This window comes from Mchenga conophoros, linkage group LG3, assembly GCF_057382185.1.
Source record: "Mchenga conophoros isolate Kocher_MC1m ecotype Shallow Benthic linkage group LG3, M_conophoros_male_GT1.1, whole genome shotgun sequence".
NCBI classification, from domain to species: domain Eukaryota; kingdom Metazoa; phylum Chordata; class Actinopteri; order Cichliformes; family Cichlidae; genus Mchenga; species Mchenga conophoros.
In genome coordinates, this window is record NC_140528.1 from 54269507 (window position 1) to 54287089 (window position 17583).

Sequence of the window (17583 nt, forward strand, 5' to 3'; positions counted from 1 at the left end):
CACTTACCAACATAAAAGTTTGGGATATATCCTCGTTTCGTTTCTCAAAGTATTGCAGCCTCCTCCAGAGCAAATAAAGGTTGACACTTCTCACCCAGCATTGATAGCTGAGGTAAACAGCAGCTGTTACGTGATTATGCACTTGCATCGGGAGGGGTAAGAAAACACAATTTAGAGGTGAAATTTTACTTTTTCTAACTTTTCAGCAACGCTAATAACACCTGATGGCTCTCTTGCTGTGCCATCATCTAATCCCCAGAAGCTTGAGGGTCCTGTTGACTCTCAAGGTCGGTGTTGAAAGGTCAAAGTTGGCAAAACCTTAGCATCGGGCTTCTATTCCCTGCTTAGACAGTCACCTGTGAGCTCCTTATACGTGGTTCTATTTTATCACCTCTCTCCCATCCGGTCTTCCAAAAGGATGGTAAATTCCAGCAGGACCACTTGCTTCAATGAAATAAATCTGACACAAGAACCACATTACGGTGCTTGTCTGCACAGGTTGACTTTCAACCACCAAGACTTCCTGCTTGGTTTGTATGTTGCTGTAACCTCTCTCTGGTGTGACTCTAGGATAACCATCAGCACCTGGTCATGGCAGAATCAGTAACTCCCATCTCCCAGGGCCTTGTCAGTCTGCATTTAATCCTTTTGATAAAGTTTACAGTTAGGGCTAGACCAGGTGACCCTTAGTTATGCTGCAATAGGTCTAGGCTTCCCATGATGCACTGTTTCTGTACTCACCATGCGTCTATATGTCACTCTCTGCTTGATCAAAGGGTGTCATCTTTTTGTTGGGGTTTTATAAATATATATGCAGCATGATTTTTAAAAAAAGCCATAATCTATGACTTTATGACCTCTATAGTAGTTCTATGAAGATTAAAGAATTTAGGAGAGAAAGTACAAGTATAAAGGTGAAAAAAGAGCAAGAGAGGTCAAGGAGGAAAGGTGGAGCAGCAGCCGAAAATGAAAAAGGTGAGACGGAACAAGACAGAGATGAAAAGAATAGAGAGGTAAGGAGAGTGTCAGAGGGACACGAGGGCAATAATTTGTCTCTCAGGACTAATAATGATCAGACTGAAGCTGGACTCAGAGAAAGACAGAGAGAGATGAGCTCTTAGTGGAGGTGAATATCTCTCTGTGGGGTTATAATGACCGATATGAACTTGGAGTTGGACTTTGGGATGCTGAGAGCGAGGCAAAGAGGAATAGGAGCGAAGTCCGAGACAGACGAGAGAAAGAGATGAGGAGGGGAGGGAGAGTGACAGAAGGGCAAAATGAAGGAGGTGACAAGAGAGAGGAGAGTGACAAAAGTGGAAAAACTTGTCTGCAAAATGCTCTTCATCCCCTGAGGAGACACAGAGGAAGATGTAAGTGACAAAAGGCTTTTTTTTTACTGCTTTCTGCGTATTGAATCAGTCGTCCTGACTAACTGTATGTCATCTTTTTGTGTTGGTGCAGTTTTTACTGTGGGGTAAAGAAAAAGTGGCAGCAGTTGCAGGAAAAGACTCACATTCACCTTCATGGATGATGTCACACTGCTCTCCACCAACGAGAAAAAACACCACCATGTTAACATTTCACAACTGCCCATTGTCAGCCCAACAGCTGGCGATTGCTGATAAAGTTACAGAGGGGAGGTGTGTGTGATATGCTTGTCGCTTTTTGGCTTCAGAAGAACTTCAAGAATTCAAGTTATTGTCATTGTAATAGATTTGCAGCTGGAAAAACTTACAAGGTGTGTGATATTTAAGACAAGACAAAGAGAAAGATAAAAACTATGAAACACCAGATCTCTGCAACACTATCAACATTAAAGGTACAGGACAAGGAGGGAAGGAAATATAGGACCTAAGGACTGTGCATGAAGTATAAGGTAAATGCACAAAGTAAAATATAATTTACACATCAAAGCATGAAATCTAAAATATATTACATTGGAAATATTTTACATGGAGACCGTACACATCTTTTTGTCATACTGGGGAATGTTGTTGTGCTGCAAAGTGACAATGAAGACCTTCTTAGCATAACCTACCGGATCCCTTATTCAATCTGAAGTGAACAGGTGCTGTTTTTCCTAAGGCTAGAAAGTAAGTAATGCAAAACTTGGTTTCATGTATATATTTGCAAAATTCTAATATATTCATACTGTGATATTCATTGGAGTATTTGAGTCACAGCATGACACTACACTCTTATGTGGCTGTGACATTATTGTATCATTGTGCTTTCTTAAAAGTCTAAAAACTATAACATTATTAATGAGAGGCTTCTTTTTCACTCAATCATTATCTTCATTTAAACACAATGTGGTCTTATATTTTCTGAGTGTGACAAACAGTACACAGTGCAGCCAACAGGTGCATCTTTGCGCCAAAGTTTGTCAGAATTCATTAGGCAGAGTCAGCGTTCCTACATCCAGGACTCTGTTCCTTGAAACATCTGTTTAACCACATGAGTTGCAGCAGTGAAAAGAGAAACTCCCGTGCAGGCAGCAGGTCGTACGGTGCCACTTGACAATGATGTATGCTTGAGGGAAGTTTGCTGGGTTTTAACTGAACCAAAGAAGACATCAGAAAAGTTTGACAGCTGTGGTTACAAAAAGAATCTGTGTTCGTGTTTGGCTACCTTACATTTAACGATTTTATAAAAATGTTTTTGTTGATAAACAAAGTACCACAGACTTTAACTAAATGATGGGTGATGATTATAATCAATCTAATTACTTATTATTATTATTATTATTATTATTGTTATTATTATTATTATTATTATTATTAATTATCCCATTAAATAAATGTTTAAAGAACAATTTTTTTTCAGCTGCAGCTTCAGTGTTGTTTAAGAGTTTGAGAAAAAGAATAAATATAATTAAAGCTGCAAGCAACAATGAGAGGGCCCTCATACCTGAGTGCAAATGAGGGTGTACTGGGTTCAAGCTGATCGAGCCATTTGAACAGTTTGGACCGTAACTCTTATCAATGCTGTGATGTTTGGTCCAGACTGAAGAATGTGACTTTGAGTTACAGTCATTTCATGCTTTATGGTGATGCATTGAAATTTGTTTTCAAAATAAAGTAAAGATCGTTAAGATTTTCCTGATGTAATTTTAACTAATTCTTCTCAACCACGGTAAATCTGTACCTCAAAGTTTAAAACATGACATTTCCTTCTGTACCTAGGTGGTGTTCTGACTATCATTAAATATTTCCACACAGATGTGTTCAGGGGTGGGCCCTTATCACACACAAGAAGTTTAGTCCAGACTGGATAAAGTATGTGTGAATGACAGCAAATTAAACTTTTAAGGCGAATGAGCAAAATTCGCAATGGTGTCATAGACACACCCTTCAACAAAAACTCAAAAGCTTGGTAATTTAGCATGGCCCACATCTGTAGTTCTTACTGACCCAAAATTAAAATGATCCCATTAGAACCCTAGGAGCAGTTTGAAAAAGTACAACAACCGGAAATCTCAACAACGATGCCAAAATTACATCATAATTTCAAAATGGCAGACTTCCTCTTGGCTTTAGGGGATAACTCCAAGAGGATGTTTTGTGCATCTTGGGATGTTTAATATGTGTACCAAATTTCATATCTGTATGTGAAATACAGCAGTGGCGCTTACCTTTTCCAACTTTATTGGTACCACTATAATTTAATTCCATTCAATTAAATTTTATTGATATAATGCCAAATCATAGTTGGCAGAAAGAAATCACAGTTTCTTGAATGCTCTTTACAGAAAACAGAGAAAACCTCAACAATCATATGACCCACTATGAGCACTTTGGCGACAGTGGGATGTAAAAGCTCACTTTTAACAGGAAGAACCATTCAGCAGAAACAGACTCAGAAAAGGCGATCCACCCCTACTTCCCCCTGGATTCACAAAACAACACAGAGCATGTTGCAGCCCCAGCAGGTTGGGTTAAACTGAGGTTGGATGGATTGCCATCCTCAACCGCGCCGTCATATACTCCGCCTCCAGGTCATCATCCAATCCGGGCCCACCATCTTCGGGATCCACCACTCCTGGAGGTGCACCTGCACACTCAAATTTACATTTCAGAACCTCAGCCTGTGACAGCAGCCGTAACAGTGACTGAAGAAGAAAACACTTCAACAACATCATGGGAATCCCCCAGCAGCCTACGCCTATTGCACCGTCACTAAGAGAGGATTCAAAGTCACCTGATCCAGCTCTAACTATATGGTTTGTGAAAAGGAAAGTTTTAAGCCTAATCTTAAAAGTCGAGATACTGTCTGTCTCTCGAATCAAAACTGGAAGCTGGTTCAACAGAAGAGGGGCCTGAAAATTGAAGGCTCCAGTAAGCAGCACTTATGTACAAGTCCAATGAAATACGTACATTTTCACGAGACCTGATGTGTGTGCAAAATTTCTGAGCCTGATTTCACCCTCAAAAATGTGACTAGCTGCCGGCTCTTGGGGCTGTCCATCTCTGGGGAAAGTGCACTATCCCTGCATTTGCCTGAATAATAATAAACAGAGCAGATACACAAGGAGCTTTGTACTTATAGTGTTCAGGCCCTAAAAACAGAATTGAAACATACTCTTGGTCTACATGCAAATTTGGCATGATGTCAGTGACTACAGTGTAGGTGTCCTGTTTGATGATCATATTTTGATTCTTATAGACACAGAGGTCCAGGTGATGCTTCAGAAGTGCATATAATATTTCCCAAAAGTTCTTTGGTAGTTTGGTGGTGATTTCATACCTTGACATAAATAAGATAAAATCCTGCTTCACAGTACTGGCCTCAGCACAGGACCATGAGACCTGTCTTGACCAATACGTTGTCACTCCCAAAGCATAACATTTTACGCTAGGTGACAAATCGTCGATATATTACGCTTCCGGGCACCCAACATGTGCCTAGATTACGAGATCGGAAAAATTAGGAAACATGAGAACCGTTTGGAATGAATCTACACACGTACGTTCGCTTTACTTAAAATGCTTTGGAAAACACTATCTAACGTCATTAAAGGGCTGGTTAGGGTTAGGGATAAGGTTAGGGTTAGGGCTGGAATACATGGCTGGAACGTGTATTACTGCAGGAGCATCATTCTACTGGATTTCATTCATAACCCGGCGTGTAGCATAAGAACGCGGACGGTCACCTTTCACGTTCCTCAGGAAAGCAGCCGGACTCGACAAATCGTCATTATATTATGCCTCGGGAGTGAGAACGGGCTGCTTTGATTGAGTTGTCTGTATCAGCTGACTTGAACTGAACTTCATTGTTATTACCTCAGCATTTAATAAAATGATAACTCGCTAGGTGGGAAAAGTTGGAAGGTTTTCCCTTTGAAAGAGTGAAGAGTTGTTGGGGTCTTCTTTACAGATAACAAACACCTAGGTTGCATCTAAACTTTGTTTCAAGAGCATTTTAAAGCACACGTCTTTGTGTAGTGACAATCTGTATTCAAACTGCTCCATAGGTTTGCTCGCCATGCAAATAATGAAGCAAAATTCAAAGTGGCCAGGTGGATGGACAAGTCAACAAAGATTGTGTGTGTGAGGGAGATGAAAAGAAAAAGGATGAAGAAAAGAAAAGAGGACATGAGAGAAAGATGAAGGGAGAATATTTTAGACTCCAGTGCTGGGTGACATTGGTCTGCCGGCTTTTTATAATTTTCTTTTTTTATTTCACTTTGGGACAAAAACATGAATGAGAAAGAGCCTCGGGCTGTGTGAGTGTGTGTGTGTCTTTGCAAACTCTTGTCTCTGTGACACACACACACACACACACACACACACACACAAGCACTTCAGGTTTTGACCAAAGTGTTTGAGCATCACTCACACACACACACACACACACACACACACACACACACACACACACACACACACACACACTGCTGCTATATCTGAGCCATCACTTGAGGCCATCAGGATTTATTTAGCTTTTATTTATACAAGCTTAAAGTCAAACCATCCATCTCACACACAACAGCCCCCAGCTGCCATTACAGTGTGTGTGTGTTTGTGTGTGTGTGTGCGCAGTAGATGACATTGCTTGCATACAGGCAAGTTTGTGATGATCTACAGTAAGTACGGGATGGCACGTGAGTGTGTATGTGTGTGAGTGTGTCTGTATTTGTTTTTCCCATCATCCTCGGCTGTACCTCCAGCAATGATGTTGACGACGGCGGCTCAAGTTGTGTTCTTTAATAATCTAATTCAACAACACAATTACCAAGTGTCAAACTGCAGTGTGAGCATCTCGGGGCCGGGGCGCAGCGACGGCGATGCTTTGTTTCCACAAGCAACATTCATCAGCTAAATTAAAACTCAATGGACGGCCCAAATACTCAATAAAAATCCCTGTCTTGTTTTACGCTCACATGAGGTGGAAAATAGATCCGTCGATAGTGAAACCATTCAATATAAGCTTGATGCATTAAATTGTTTTTTTTTCTTCCCCCCTGACAAACATCATAGGAAAGGGTGTATTTATCAAAAAGTAAGTATTCACCTGTCACTTTTTGGCACTTACATGGCTTTGTTGCTCCTTGGAATAAAGCTCTTTAACCTCCCAAAATAACGCAATGCATCATTTAAGATAATAAGTTGTGTAGATTCAGGAAACTGCATTATTAAAGGAGAAATAACACTCAATTCTGGAGCTGTATATTTAGAATAAAAGAGGCAAATTGTACAAAGTTATCAGTCTTACCCTTAAAACAACCCAGAAAATTTAGACGTATATTTTATTGTAACATGACCTCTCAAGGTTGTGTGCACACTAGCAAGTGCCCTCTGCTGTCTGTAGTAACAGCAGGGGTAAAGGACAAAGTAAAGTGATGTTATATTTGATGTTACAGTGCTACAGGCCTACTGCGATGAACCTACAGCTGACTTAACTCAGTGGTTAGGCAAAGGAGTAATTAGGTTCTAGGCCAGGGGTGTCAAATCTAAGGCAGCCCAGCAAAGATTCTAATTCGGTCCACAGGATGACTTTGGAACAGGTGAAGGAGGGAATACATTTTGGACATTTAATTGTATTTTCATAGGTTATCTTTTCCGACTGAGAAAGTGTAACAGTGTTGGAATCAACTAACAGCAGCTATCAGGGGCTAACAGCAACTATCATCAGCGCTACCATTGCCATTTATATTACACTTACTTAAGGTTCGTTTTTTTTATCATCTACTATAGAAATGTCACTTTCCATAGTGGGAAAAAAAAACAAATTTTCTGTGAATTAGAACTTCCTGTTATATAATTACAGGACAGTCTGTTTAATGAGCTACCAGAACTTGTACTTTTCCTACTCTTACACTTTATTTATTACAGTTTAAGCTCAAGGAGTCGTGCTGGCAGATTTCTTTCTTTGCTACAGCAGCATCTCTTTATCATGTTGAAAAAATTAGACATTTTGGTGAAATTGCTCTTTTTTTTTTAGGAATCTCTGAGATTAAATATTTAGTTAAACTTCCTTACAATGACAGGAGAGTTTAACTGGTCTGGCCCACTTAAGATCAAAGTGGACTGTACGATGTAAAATGAGCTTAACCCTTGTATGGTGTTCGGGTCTGTGAGACCCGTGTTCAGTTTTTTTCAAAAGAAAAATTAAACAATTAATTATTTTTTCACGTGTAAATGTGTTGTGTCTTTCCACTCACTCCACTTGATTATAACTGATTTATTTATAACATTTTATATAAAAGAAAAACGAGAAGCACATTAATTCATAAATGTGATCTAACAAAGGTAAAGGGAAAAAATTAACCATGTTTGCTGTTCATATGTCTTGTAATTGGGATGAAGTAAACATCTGTTGAGTAATTTAACATAAAATTGTTTGATAGTGTTAATTTGGAAAGCCAAAACTCTAGCGGGTCCACCAGACCCATGAACACTGGCTGAGTAACAAAAATACGAACACCACACAAGGGTTAAAGTGCTTGGTATACGCTGCTTTGTGTTTGGGTGACGAGTGATGTGACCTTTTGTTTTGACCAACTTCCTGGTTTTGTTGTATTTCCTTTTTTAAATTGACAATAGCAGCTTGTTTTTTGTTTTGTTTTTTAAGTTTAATTATTAATTATTATTATTCTTTTTGCTGCTCTTTTTAGGGGTCACCATAGTAAATCCTCTGCCTCCATCTCACACAATCTCTACCATCCTCCTCTGTTACACCAACCCTCTGAATGTTCTCCATGATCCTCTTTTGAGGTCTTCCGCTTTTCCTCCTGTCTGGCAGCTTCATCTTCAATATGCTTTGTCAATATATTCACAATATTCACAATCACAATCTTCTGTACATGTCCAAATCTTCTCCACCTCACTTCTCTAATTATGTTCACAACTTTATCTTCTTCTCTCCTGGGTACTTTTATGATTACTCCCAGGCATCTCTTGGATTTTCTGGGGACTGTGACAAATGGGGGCTCATCCGGGATCTGGAACCAGGAGTTCGAGCTCAGAAAGGAGCTGGATCTAAACAACCTAGAAGTTGAGACAGTCATTAGGCTGCCCCAGCTAGGGGTGCCGGTTTAGCTCACTGGGTTGAGCAATCGACCTAAATGATATAAGGGTTTGAATGTGCCCCAGGGCCATTTTTTGTGTGTCTTACCCCTCAGCTTTCTCCCAGCTTTCCTCTCTTCTCTCCACTGTCCTTAACATAAGACTAAAAAGCCCCCAAAAAATGTTTCAAAACAAAACAAAACAAAAGATCGCATCTGCCGGAACTGCACAGTTCAGGTTGCACTGCTGCTGGTCCGCAGGTGTCTGCTGCCTCATTTGTTCCGAGTGAAAACATTCACTTACTCCAGTCACTTGTGAGACAGGTGTTGAAATGACTTCACTCAATGTGTGGGCCATAATGTCATAATGTAAGGTTGCTGGGAAGGTGTTGTTACTTGTTGTCAGATGTTTCTTTGTGGAATGAATGAAGGCTGTGAAAGCACATACTCCTTGGGACAATAAGGCTAATCTATGAATTGAAGTCCAATCAGCAGCCCTAAAAGTGACATTACTAAACTCAGTATCTTTGATATTTGGCTTCCTGTTGGACGCTTTTTACAACCCACACTTTTGTCCTGTCCCAAATCAAGTTGGATCATGTTGAACTCAAACCAAGCCTGATCGTAACCAGAAAACATCAACAAATATCACAGAGCGAATGCAGTAATCTGCAATATATGCTATGAAGTCAGTTCATAGAATTAACTACAAATCTTTGTGTTGTACCTGAAAATATAGCTTTCATCAAAAAGAAATAAAATCAAAATAGAAGGAGTTAATGTATTACTGAAATCTGAGTATTACTGAATGCTGAGATCGTTTCAGGTACCACTGTGATTTTTTTTTTTTTTTTTTTTTTTTACAAATGAGTTTAAACGCTTCAAATCAGAATGAACCTTGAGACAGGAAGGGACAGACATTTTATGCCATAAAAAATGTTGGGCAATATCCAGTCTGGTGTAATAAAGACTGAGCTCATTCCTGTTTCTACTTCTTTCTATCCCCATCTCCCTCTCTCTCTCTCTCTCTCTCTCGCTCTCTCCCCCCCCCTCTCTTTTTTTTACCTCCGTCCCTCTCTGTCCTCCACCTCTCCTTCCCTCTCTGCCCTTCATCCCCCCCTTTCTCTTTATCACTCCACTCATAAAACCTGCTCATCCAGAAAGAACAGAGTTTAGAGGAGGATGGAGGAGAGAGAGACAGGGAGAAATGAATGAGGGATGGAGACAAGGATAGAGAAAGAGGGAGGACAGAGGGATGAAAAGACAGAGGGAGAGGAGACTTAGGAGAAAGGAAAATTAAGGACCCAGTCCCGCAAAAAGTAAAATGTCCAGTGCTGATTAATTAATTTCAAAGTTCTGGGACAATAGAGTCGCCCTCAAAACCTGCAGTTCTGTTTAAAATCCAGCTTTTGTGAACTTGATTGTGAGACAGTTTGCACTGCTGAGTGATTTTAAACCTTTTTAACCACACTGACCTCTGAAGGAACTGACAGTCAGAGAGTCCTAAACTGAGGAAGCTATCATTTTAGCTGTGTCGCACCATTTAATTTTATATAACTTCCTTCCCTGGGGTATAAACTACTCCACAAGAGAGCTGCAGCACAGTCTAAAATTGGTGGATTGTATAAAGATATCAAGTATGTTAAAAAAAAAAAAAAAGCATGTCAGGATGTACACTGATTCAATTTTTTGTTTTTTTGTTTTCCCAGGAAGTGATTAGCCTAGCTTAGCATAAACATGAATGAAAGCTTATCTCTAAAGCTCATTAGTGCACTTCTTTCCACTGAAATGCATGGGGCTTTTAATTTGAAACGGTTACAGGAAATGTTATGTTTGCAGTTTGATGTAGTGATTTTAACATAAGATAAATTAAAACAAGGCTTTAAACCAAAACACAAACAGGGTTAGGCGTGTGTCTAAAGGGGAGTCTTCACCAATGCCACAGGACTACAGTACTGCTAGTTTTACTATGCCAGATATATTTAATAAAGTTACACAACCTCTTAACAAATGCTGGGCAAAGATTAACTTTATATGAGGATTTAGTGCACACACACAGTTGAAAATGTTGATGTGACCGGACTCAAACTTTTAACTTGTTTGCTTATTCCAGACAAAGTTTGCTTAACTTTTCTCCCAATTAAGTACAACTTATTATTATTGTTGTTGGGTCAACTGAAACCTTGTCATATCTCAAAGACCTCAAAGTACCTAACAGAGACCTTTGCTTTCAGACTGCACTCTTACTTGTTGTTCCTAGAGTATTTAAAAGTAGATTGGGAGGCAGAGCCTTCAATTTTCAGACCCCTCTTCTGTTGAACCAGCTCGCAGTTTGGATTCAGGAAACAGACACTATCTCTGCTTTTAAGATTAGGCTTAAAACTTTCCTTTCTGATACAGCATATATTTAGGGCTGGATCAGGTGACCCTGAATCTTCCCTTAGTTACGGTGTAATAGGTGTAGGCTGCTAGGGGCTTCCCATGATACACTGAGTGTTTCTATTTCACCCACTCACTTCCACAGTGTGTCTTTGTCTCATCTGCCCCAATCAATTTAACTTAATGTTTCTTTTGTTAAAGAATTAATGATGAAAATGAATGAAAATGGCGTCAATCCAGATGCCTGTTGCAGTGGTGTTAACTGGGACAGGGATCTCTGCGCTGTCTTGGCTCAAGGTCAGGTAGTTAATACCAGTGGCAGCTCAGAATAAACAAGAGGAAATGCTTTTTTTAGGTTGACTTAGCATGCAACTTGACAGAGTTGAAGAACTTTTGTGTCACGTAGGGGAACAATGTCTAACCCCCTCCTCTTGATGGCCTATGCGTGCACCACACAGCCAGCAGTGGTGGAAAAGGATCAAAAACAGGACTACAAGCTACGTAAGCTCCCAGCACCACCTATCTCAGGAATATCTGCAAAGGAATTTCACTGTGCCACTTTTTGATCCGACTGGGCAGTGGAAGATAAAAGAAAGGGAAAAAACAGCAGCAAGTACGAGAGGCGGAAAGAGAGACATAAAAAGGGAGATTAGGAGAGAGAGGGCAGGTCTCAAGGTGACTGCTCATTGTCCTAATTCTTCTTTTAAAACAGTTAAAGAGGCCAAAAACACAGCTGCCTCTGTCTCTCCCCATGTCTCTTTCATACTCACACAATCTCTCTACTCTCTCTCTATCCCCACCATTTTCATGGATAAAGGTTAAAAGCATCCTCCATCATCACCTCTTTCTCTGTTTTTATATTTAACTCATTTTCTTTTTGCATTTACATCCCTTCATCCTGATGCTACCCTCTCTCTCTCTGTTCTTGTCGTCTTTGCCAACAGCGATGTCTTCAAACTCTGATTGATGATGCTTGCCGTCGGTTACCGTTGTGTCCTGCTTTCTGTTTTTACCAAAATGCGCACTTCTCCCTCTCTACCCCCCTTTCTCCTCTCAAAACTTTTCAACTTTATTTATTTATTTATTTAGAAACTGCTGATGTGAAAGTCAGCTCCCTCCTACTGGGTCATGTTTTTACATGATTGTGCGTCAAAGCAATGCAGAGTTTGTTTTCCTTTTTTTGTTTTTTTAGTCTTTACCCAAATAAAATTCTTCTTAGAATTGAACTATATGTGATAGCTTTACACACCAATAGTGTAGATGTATTAATCAGCCAACCACACGACAGCAACTAGTTCAAACTGAGCATCAGACTGGGGGAAAAAGGTGATTTACGTGACTGTGAATGTTGACCGGACTGCTTTGAATTCATAGGAAGGAAACTAACTTGAATAATCACTTGTTACAACCAAAGTATGCAGAAGAGCATTTCTGAATGCACAGCAAACCTTGAAGCAGATGAGTTACAGCAGCAGAAGACCACACCAGGTGCCTTCCACAGAAAACTGCTAGCAAAAAGCTTTTAGTAGAGACATTAGCTGGCATAATCTGCATGCTAATGTCATCATAGTGGTGCAGAGATTTTAATATCTAAGCTGAGTTAGTAGTATGTTTAGTCTCAAACTTTTATCTTTTAATCTTATCAGTTCAATTTTTTTTAAATTATGACATCAGCAACATTTATTTGAACGCCTCTTTGAATTTTATTTTGAAATCAGTCACTCACAGTCGGTAGAAACAGAAACCTTCCATGTAACAGTAGAATTATTTCCTAACCCATCCATCCACCCCAGCCTCCCCACACTTTCTATGTCTGTCTCAGTCAGAATTACAACAGGCTACAGGTCTTCATCAGTTAAGTGCAAACATGTGTTTTTGACAGATTTGGTGAAATGACAGATGATGCTGTCTTTTCTCTTTGAAAAAAGTCTCAGATGCCAATCAGAACATATATTTTTATTATTATTAACACTAAAAAATACCATCACGACTGAAATATCATCTGTGTCACTGAACACCTTTTCCTTTAGATAGATAGATAGATAGATAGATAGATAGATAGATAGATAGATAGATAGATAGATAGATAGATAGATAGATAGATAGATAGATAGATAGATAGATAGATAGATAGGTAGGTTCATTAATGGGGAGCTTTATTGAATGTGTTTTTTAATGTTTATTTCATTATTAACTTATAATCAGTGCCATCAATCACTGTGACAGCCACCTATTGTCAGCCTGGCTGTCACACTGCACCGCTCTGTGTGTGCGTGTATGTGTGTGTGTCAGCAGGAGAGGGATAAATAAAGAAAGTGAGAGACTGTGAGTGTGTATTTGACGCAATTTAAACAAGGTGTGTAAAATCAATAGTCCTCGTCCTAAGGCGAAGGACAGAGGATGCAATGCAAGGAGATGAAGCAAGTGAGCAAAGGAAGGAAAAGCAGGAAGGAAAAGGCAGATGGATAGAAAGTGCGTAAAACTGAATTTTCCATAAACGCCATTAAACTTGTAAACGTTCACGTCAAGTGGTCCCGCAGTCCAACAAGGGAGCTAAAAGTCTAAAATCTAGAAGCTCTAGTATCTGTAGGGTGAGCGTGATGTGACGTGAGGAGCACCTATGTTTTCTTAAACAGCTGAATTAAAGCCTTAGTTTGGGTCGGTAGTCCTCAGTTTGCTTCGCAGCCTCACTGAGCTACCAACGAATCAGCACATGAACTAATTCTCACCCAGCTTCAGAGTTACATTGAACTGATTCTCCGGATCCAGAGGGTTAGCAGTTATTTCGTCCATGACTGGTTAAAGATGTTCTTTTGACCCAAATCATAATTTTGTGTACTGGGTTCCCTCCTCCATACCTGTTTTTTTAAATCATGTAATCTGGGACGTAACATCGCTGAATGTCATTCACTGTCAGCGGTTTCCACTGCTACTCACTTCCTGTGTGAGCGGGTGCCACAATTTTTACTCTGTTTTGACAGAAATACTAAAAGATGACCCAATGCAAAGACAACACCAACACTGTGATTTCTCTGGTTTTTAAAGGTCATCATGTAAACACTGCAAAAAGTTCCCGGTAATGACTGACTGTGATTTTAGGTAGAAAGTAACTCTGTCAGAGCTCACAGCTGGATTGTTGCTGGTTCAAATCCCAGCTGGGAAACATTTAATCAGCTTTGAAATGTAAAAAAAAAAAAGTATTTGATGGGAAAATTCTAAACTCCTTCTGCAATGCCCTCGAGGACAGCACTTAGCCCGAGTGTAGCGGTAGGAGAGCCGGTCGTTCACCAGTTAAGAAGTGAACATTAAAGAGTAAAATCTGAAAGGAAACCACCTTCAGTCGAATAAAATCAAAACCAAAGCTGGTTTGTTTCCGAGGCAGGGGGGTTACTCTCCGGGTCCCCCCCAGGAGGTGCTGCAGATTTCATTTCCTAAAAAAAATTATAATAATAATTAATTAAATAAATAAATAAAGATTCAACAGGGGAGACTGGGAAATGGCACAGGAAGAATGAAAAGCATTTGGACGAGGGCTCTGGTTTTAAATTTGACTCGGAAAACTTTATTGATCCGGGTGCCAAACGGAATTACGGAAACGAACCCGGAGCTTTGAAGAGAAGTTTCACTGTCGTTATCGTAAGCCGCTGTAATCCATCATATCAGGGAATCAAATTAACATATATTTACATGGACACACACACTCACACACTTTTAGTGCAAGCGCAATATCTTCATCTCACACACACACACTCACACACATAGAGGCCAAATCATTAGTTGTAGGTTAATTAGTGTTATAATTAATAACCCAGCAGACATGTGTATGTGTGTGCGTACGTGTGTGTGTGTGTGTGTGTGTGTAACGAGAGGTCGGGAGTTAAATCATATTAATTTCAACATTGATTAAGCAATAAAAAAGACTTTTAACTAGCGGGGGTGTATATCACTTCACCACACAGGCATCGCAATTTAAATCTATGTATTAATTAAAATGCGTGTGTGTGTGTGCACGTGTGCTTATGTGTGTGTTTTCTCGAGCTTGTCGCCAAGGTTTCTAGAGCAAGGAAGGGATCAACACTCTTTAAGAGAGATAAAGAGAGAGAGAGAGGTGGGGGGGAGATAGGAAAACATGGATCTAATTCAGAGAAAAGGAGCCGAAACAGAGACGAAGAAGTAGTAGAAGACGAGGGGAGTGGGATCGAGGGAACGTGTGAGAGGTATAGATAAAATGGAAAAAGACAGAAGGGGGTGGGAGGGGGGAGGCTGACTGCTGTGTGATTGGATAAGCGCCAGTGACTCTTTGAAATTGCGATCGCCTCAGATATGCATTTCAATGTATAGCTTAACTTTTCTCATATAGATAACAGCTTCGTTAGCCTCCCGAAAACTTTTTCCAGTTGCCAACTTGAAAGCCGTCGCGCAAGGCGTTTCTGCTTTAATTTTCCCCCAGTCTGGATTTGGCGATTGATCCGCTTTGAAGGGGTTTTTAAGCTGTCGAATGTAAAAGGCGTTTTTTACGTGGTTGCAAAACTTGGGCGGTTTCACGTGTCTCTTGAGCTGCAGAGGGTTGTTCGAGTGCTGCTCGGGACTCAACAAAGGTGGAAAATAATTGAGTTCTAACGGCGTTGTTGAAGAGCTGCGGTGAGTTATTGGCTGTGTTAGGCTGCCAAGGCTTTCCCAAGACCATGCAAGGCCTCAGTGAAGGTGAGCTCCATAAAACAAAGCGGGCTGGAAGGTTAAACCTGCGGCAGGTAAGATTTTAAGGTAAAAAAATGTGGCCCGTCTTATCGGCTGGAATCATAAAGCAAGTGTGCGGCAGGAGAATCACAAAGAGTCTCTGATCTCACACTAACACCTGTTTATTCGTATTACACGAGGAATATACACACACACACTTACCTCTTTCAGGGAGTGCTGCAGGGGATTTCAAAGGTGAAACACCTGGAAATATAAACTACATAAAACAAAACTGAACCCAGATCAAGACTGAGAGGGACAGTTTACCTCCAAATCATACCGGACATTTTTCCTCTGAGCTGTAATACTTAGAGCAACACCTTTATTCTCTGTTTCCTGTTTTATTTTGAAAGTATGTCATGCCTTGTTTCATGTGTGTTTCTGCTTCTCATCTTTGTGCACATTTCTGCTATTTCTAGCTGTCTCCACTAGCCTGCCTGTATCCTACATCATCTCATATAATCATCATATATACATTCTTCACAAAGGTGCTGGAAATAATCCTCACAGATTTTGGTCCATGTTGACATAACAGCATCACCCTCATTCATGCTATCAGTCTCCTGTTTCGCTCCATCCCAGTTGTGCTCTACATGACTGACATCTGGTGACTGTGGAGCCCATCTGAGTACAGTGAACTTACTGGGATGTTCACAAAACCAGTTTGAGATGATTTCAGGTTTGTCACATGATTTGTTATCCTGCTGGAAGCATCCATCAGAAGATGGCTACACTGTGGTCATAAAGGGATGGACATGGTCAGCAACAATACTCAGGTCGCCTGTGGAGTTTAAATGATGTTCAGTGGCCCTATGTGTGCAAGGAAAATATCCCCCACTCTATTATGCCACCATCAGCAGTCTGAAGTGTTGACATAAGGCAGGATGACCCTACCATCCGAATGTTGTTGCAGAAATCGAGACTCGTGAGACCAGGCAACATTTTTCTATCTTCTTGTGTCCAGTTTTGGTGAGCCTGTGCAAACTGTAGCTTCAATTCTTAGCTGTGTGGTCAGTGCGGTTTGAGGTGTTGTGCGTTCAGAGACACTCTTCTGAATACCTTGTGTCAACAAGTATTTGAGTCATTGTTGCCTTCCTGTCAGCTCATTTTCCTCTGACATCAATGAGGCATTTTCACCCAGAGAAGTGCTGCTCATTGGATACTTTCTCTTTATTGGGCCATTCTGTGTAAACCCTAGTCCTGTGGAAAAATCCCAGAAGATCATCAGGATGACTCTATTTCTTAAATAGAGTCATCCTGTAGATGCACAGCCAAAATCCATCAGCATTGTAGTAAAAGCTTCTTGTAATGCCATAATTTAACAAATCATTATGACCTTTCCAGATAGTTGGTAGGATTTAAATTCTTCCCTGCGCCTCCCAACAAGGACAAGTAAAGGGTACTTTTTTGTACAGTTTAGGGCTTGAGTGTGTGGTAAGAAGAGGGGCAGTAATAAAGACAGCAATAAAGCGAACTGGTTCGATGTTATTTCATCTTTTTTTTTTTTTTTTTTTTTAATTTCTCCAGCAGTGTCGACATCAAGTTCCAGTTTTGTGTCTCACATTTTGATTATTTTGTTTCATTTGATCTCTTTTGGTCTTAGTCACACGGGCCAAGAGACCAGTTGGCAACCTCCGGACAACCACTAATATTCATCGACCAGCTAGTGTGTGGTTGCTGGAGGCTGCTTGTTGTTGCCAGGTGAAACTGTAAAGAGGGTGCTGGACCAAAAACCTTGTGATGCGTTGGTTGCTATCAGATTGCCACAGTTACCCATAGTTTGCATGGAAGACACCAGCTTCTCGACATTCTCAGTTTCTGGTTTGAGTTTCACTTTTTGTAGTTTCACTACTGCTTGACGAGTAGTTGACAGAGTGTTTGCAGATAATTCTTTGTTGTCCATTAAAAGCTACAGGCAGCTGCAGTAATCACTTTGCACTCAGTTTCATATTTGCAACAGG